The sequence below is a fragment of the Platalea leucorodia genome, assembly GCF_965183815.1.
Source record: "Platalea leucorodia genome assembly, chromosome: W".
NCBI lineage: Eukaryota > Metazoa > Chordata > Aves > Pelecaniformes > Threskiornithidae > Platalea > Platalea leucorodia.
In genome coordinates this window covers 11,636,719-11,642,718 of record NC_138859.1, presented here as the reverse complement: position 1 = coordinate 11,642,718, position 6,000 = coordinate 11,636,719, and positions in this window count along the sequence as shown.

Sequence of the window (6,000 nt, the reverse complement as noted above, 5' to 3'; positions counted from 1 at the left end):
AAGCCGATGGCTGCCGGGTGCCTGCCGCCCTCCTCACCATGGACCTCGTGGTAAAGTGTATTTCAGCAGCAGGGCTATCGTGCACTCCTCTGTGTCCTGCATAGGGACCTCATCAGGTCTGTTGCAGCTGGTCATCTCCACAGAGGAACTGCAAAGTGCCTGGCTGGGGAGCACGGGTGGTGTCATTCAGCCCAAGGGTGAAAAATTGTGCAGGGGGGATGGAGGAGCTTGTGTGGGTCTGTATTTGCCTAGTGCTTACAAGTGAGGGGCTGTGTGCTGGACACCTTCGGCAGCCCCACGTTCAGGCATCGTCATCTTTCATTCCCTCCGCTTGTTAAGCTGTCTGCTTCAAGAAACAAAAAATAAACCTGTCAGTTTCAGATTCCTGGTATTTACCAGCCTGTCCCCAGCCAGAGTGCTGATGGCTGATAATATTCCTTGGGAAGATAAAAGAGTTTCACTTACTTTATTTACAGAATGAGCCCTGTTCCTGCTCCCAGGTTTAAGGCATATGTTACAAGTGTTGGCCTTCTACCAGCTCTGGGTCCCAGGTTTGCAGTCAGGAGAAGCTCAGTGCTTGAAGAGGCATCAGGAAGGTCCTGCCTCAGCTCAAACAGGAATTTAAGGAGATGCTTATTCCCAGGAGGGCACTTAGCAATGAGGAGGAGTGGAGCCAGGGCTGGCCAATGGCCCCATGGATCTACTTCATTGGCACACTTCAAGTTACTCTAAGCTGTGCTAAGGGGATTTCACATGCCCTCCAAGAGCTCCTTCTCTCCGTCCTATCGTTGCACTCAGAAAACGGATGCAGCAGAGAATTTTTTCTTCTAACCTATTTTTCCTTCTAGTGAAACAGTTGTGCTTGTATCATCCAGCAAGGATCGCACAAGGCGGCAGTCAGTGGAAGGTACGCACCCCTGACAGGTCTTCTGGGACTATCAGAAGTTCACAGGATTGTGGGGTTTGGGCATTTTTATACTGAACTCCCTCAAGACCTTTTCCATCTGTGACTGTGCAGTCTCTCTCTGTGTCTTTGAATAATGCTTTGCATAACAGAATATTCTGGATGGGAACAAATGAATCTTCAGGCAGCTCTAGAGAATACAATGCAAAAAACAATGGGCTGAACTAAATTTGCTTTCTCCTCCAAACCCTCTCGTGGCTTTTGATTGTCACTGCCTGTTTGCTTATTGTTGCTTCTTTCTTGTGGAAGAAATTTGGTTTGTTAACCTGATTATATTCATTGTGAAATGATACAACGGTTTCACCCCAGTTGCCAATAATCCATGATGCCTGGAAAATAAATCTGTGAGCCCAAGTTGTTCTAACAATTTGCTGATTTCTTTGGGGAAATATGAACAAAATTAATATGATGCTTATGTAATCACTTACTAAAGCTATGACTAATTTGCATCCTGGCAGTGATAAGAGGAGATAAGATGTGGCATAAATTACACTCCTGTTTTTCTCTATCCATCTTTCTGGAGCCTGAAGGCGCTTGTTCACAGCTGCAGAGGCCTGCCTCTGAACTGAGCTGCAATCACACCATCAGAGAGGTGCTTAAGCCAGGCTAATGAGTCTCGCCAGACCCGTGCTGGCTTGAGCCAGGCTGTCTCTGCTTCCCTGTGTCCCTGGTCTCTCCCTCGCTAAGAGGCTGTTAGAAATGGCCAGTAGGAATTTCTTTGGACTTTTTCTGAAGCAGAAAACAGACAACCCAGCATTTCCTGCTCCAGTACAGAAATCCTGTCCCAGCGTGGCAGGAGTCACCCGTGTACTCATAAATCATCTAGACTGAACCCTGTCTTTTATATCAAGGCATGCACAATTTTAGAAAATTGGCATTCCTCCTTCCTCTACCCCTGAATTTTGTTTGTTTTGTTTAAGGTTTGCACACAAGTGCAGGTCCCCACAGAGCCCCAGGGCCCGGCTGCTGCAGCATGAGAACCAGAGACACCAAACAGCAACTGGGGAAAATGGACTCTCTTGACTTCGCTGTACCATGTGAAAGCAATGTGAAAAATAAACTGCCTTTCAAGGTAATTAGTGAAAAGTCCCTGCCTTTTAATGTTGTTACCTTAAGTGGTGCTATTGGATGCTGAAACATTTAAAAATGTGTGGGAGGAGGGTTTGTTCAAAGCTCCCCACTTCTGCTCTTCAGGGCTGGCGTTTGCACTCTCTGTCCTGAGCTGTCCTGACACACCGCCAGCCTGATTTTCTGGGGCTCTCTCCCATGCACCCTCCCTGCTCTCCAGCACTGGAGGTGAGCTCACACTGCAGTCATTCCTTCACAGGGAATATTAATTTGAGTTTCCTTTCTTTTATGTAGCCACCTAATGCCATTACATGTTGCCTCCATCTCTGTCCAATTTAACTGGAAGGGAAGCCAACAAGTTCAAAATTTGTTGAGGGGGATGTGGGACTGACAGACATAAACACTGTCATTACAGAAGTCTTGTTTCCTTAGGAAGTCAGGCTAAAAATGAGTTTAGCATACTATTTCACAGTATTGTCTGTATTCTGAAGGCATGTCTGTACAGGGCAGTATAGTGCCTCTCCGGGTTCTGAGCAAGCTCCGACTGAACCTTCATGTCAATGACACAGTGTGTATGGAGATAAGTTTGAATACTGGCAGCATCTCTTCTGTCTAGGGCAGCTGTGCTGTTTCTGGTTTGGGAGCCAGCTCATCCAGTATTAGACTGAGGAGCTCTGCAGTACATTGCATTGTGCAAGGCTGACATACTCAAATAATTCATCTGAACATCAGAATTCCCTTGAAAGTTGCTCTCCAAGTGTGGATTAGAGGCCAAATTGAAATTACCTGAAGGTAATTTGAGCAAGAAACTCCTAAGATGCAACCCCTTCTTAAAAATGTCATATGCGATCCAAATGTTACTGCTGTTACAGTACTTCATTTACTGGTTGTTGCACACATATGGATATTGCACTATGGCTCTGATCCTCTCCAAGCTGTTATCAGGTCATCTACTTGGAGTATGGTGTTTGGTATGGCATGGTGGTTGGCACCCAAGGACCCTTAGAGAGTTAATATAAGAAAAAGTAATGGAGTACAGTTTGGATCTCTGAATTAAGATGAAAAAGTAAAGGAAATTATAGTTGCATGCACAGCAGGACATGGTTTATGGACAGCTGGGGGATTGTTGGTAGCTCTGGGGATATGAATTGCAGTATTACTAACTTTCTATCTGCAATCTGCAAGGGCTTCTTGTCACGCTTTGGCCCTGACTAAATTTTTCATTCTCAGAGCCAACTTTTCAAAGGGCTCTGAAACCCACACACATGCTTGATCTGTTCTGAAAGTTGCTATGCCTTAGCAGGGTCAGAAGATAAATTTAGTCTGGGGTCACTCGCATGTTCTGTAGATACTGCCTCCCCCATATGCAGCTGCTTTTCATATCCAGATTGCTCTAAAACCGCCAACCCGCCCACCCCCAATAAGCCCCAATAAAGCATTTGCTTTACTGCCTCTGTATGAAGAGGCTTGGCATCTAGCATTTCCTCAGAGACCCCTCGCTGAGGGACACTGACCCATCAGCAAACTCGCACAGGGCCTATCCGTGATGGCAGTGTATGTGGGCATGGCCCGGCACTGGCAGAGCCGTATGCTGCCCATCCCAGAGCAAGCTCACCTCTAGGTCTGCCTTTGCTTTGCCTCCCTCCCTCTTTCCCCAAAGCAAGCCTGCCCAGAGCAGCTTGCAGGACTGAGTGGTGCCCTCTGGACACACCAATCCTCCCCCATGCACAAGTCTGCTGTTGGCATGAGCAGCACCTGGTGCCAAGGAGAGGTGTGAGTGAGGGAAGGGTGCACATGCATGAAGGTTTTGGGCAGCTGCCCCATGTGCCCGCAGTGCCATTTCCCCAGCCCTCTGTGACAGTTTATGTAGGTGGCACTAGGATGTGATCGGTGGTTTGATGGGAGCAATCAGGGACCGCATGGGAAAAGCACTGTTGCCACATTGTCAAAGCATCCAAAAAAAGAATTGTTATAATGTAAGGAGGTTAGTGGTTCCTGATTGTCATGGTTTAACCCCAGCCAACAAGTAAGCACCACACAGCCGCTCGCTCACTCCCCCCACCCCAGTGGGATGAGGGAGAGAATTGGAAGGGTGAAAGTCAGAAAACTCGTGGGTTGAGATAAGAACAGTTTAATAATTGGAGTAAAATGAAATAGAATAGTAGTAGTAGTAGTAATAATAATAATATAATAATAATATACAAAGCAAGTGATACACTATACAACTGGCTCACCACCCACCAACTGATGCCCAGCACGTCCCCGAGCAGCGATCACTGCCCCCCTGGCCAACTCTCCCCAGTTTATATACTGAGCATGACATCATACGGTATGGAATAGCCCTTTGGCCAGTCTGGGTCAGCTGTCCTGGCTGTGCCCCCTCCCAGCTTCCCGTACACCGGGCCGAGCATGGGAAGCTGAAAAGTCCTTGACTAGTGTAAGCCCTACTTAGCAACAACTAAACCATCAGTGTGTTATCAACATTATTCTCATCCTAAATCCAAAACACACCACTATACCAGCTACTAGGAAGAAAAATCAACTCTATCCCAGCTGAAACCAGGACACTGATACTTTCCAGAACGTGAAGTCAGCACTTAAAGACTTGAAGTATAATTGACTTAAACCTCCCAATACCAGGAAATTTGAAACTTGCCTTCTGCAACAACCACCTTGACTCTGCCCCTATATGAAATGCTCCTCTAACCTCTGCGAGAGCTCACCAGACTGTCCCTTTCCCAAGCCTGTGGAGAACAATGTGGGAATGTGCAGGAGTCCTGTGAGGGTGACAGAGACGCCCTGCCTTGCTTGGGGAAAAGGCTGAGTCAGATGTGATGAAGCAGGAGCTAGCTCAGTCCTGTGTGTCCTCGCTCACTTGTCTGGCTCTGATGCAGCACAGGCTCTGTAGATGCCCATGGGCAGACAATAAGGATGTGGAGGAGTGAATCTCTCCATTCCTCACGAGGCAAAGAGATGGAGCCATTCCAAGTCACTTCCATTTGTTCCTGGAGCCTCTCAAACACAGAGAAGCAATGTTTAATGACAGCCATAAACCATTAAGTAATTAAGCATGCAAGCTATAAAAAAACGTGCAAACAAACCTTGTGCAGTGATGTATATGTAGAGTTTCAGGTTAGAAAGCTAACACATTGCTACATTCCTACAAAAACATACCCAGTGCTGCACTGGAGATCAAGATAATCTGTGTAGGGAAATACTCCTCTTTATCCCATGAGCTATTGTTATTGGCCTGAAAAATACTCATTACCAGAGTTATATGGAAGTTTGTAACCAGGGCTAAAATTCAGGCAGCCGAGTCTTAAAAATGCTGGCACATTTTGTGAAGCAGGGATGCCAATTCCATCCATGCTTATTCTGGCGGCTTTGTATTATATCCTAGCAGTCTTTATAATCAGAGAATTTTGCCCAATCCCTTCACTTTTTCTTGCATTTCCCGGGGACCGTGTATCCTCTCAGGTCTTTGGCAGAGTGTGTGAGAGCAGCCTGGCCTGTTGGCAGAGCGTGGCAGGAAAAAGCACCAAGGGCTATGGCAGCAGGCACCTACCTGGGGTTTGCTGGAGCATCTCTTCCAGCAGTTTGGATTTTCATTTACTACTTGTTCTGCTGCTTCTGACATTTTAACTGCTGTCTCTCCTCAGCTGCTTTGCACTCTACAAGCTTTATTAAGTAAGGGATGTCACCAGGTGAATTCATGCACCAAATCTTTCTTCTGTCCCCCAGCAGCACCTATGAGATGTGCAGGAATCTGGGTGTCTCCAGAAAGACACGCTCCTCCAGAGAGAGCATCTCCATGTTAGCACTGGATCCTGAGAGAGTGGGCCACTTTGCCTTCAGACACTGAATTTTGAAAGATGGATATTTTTTAATTTACTCTCAGATGAAATAGCTGATATGCGTTTCTAGCATTTGGAGGGGCCTTCCCAAAAGGGCTATTTGATTTTCTTCTT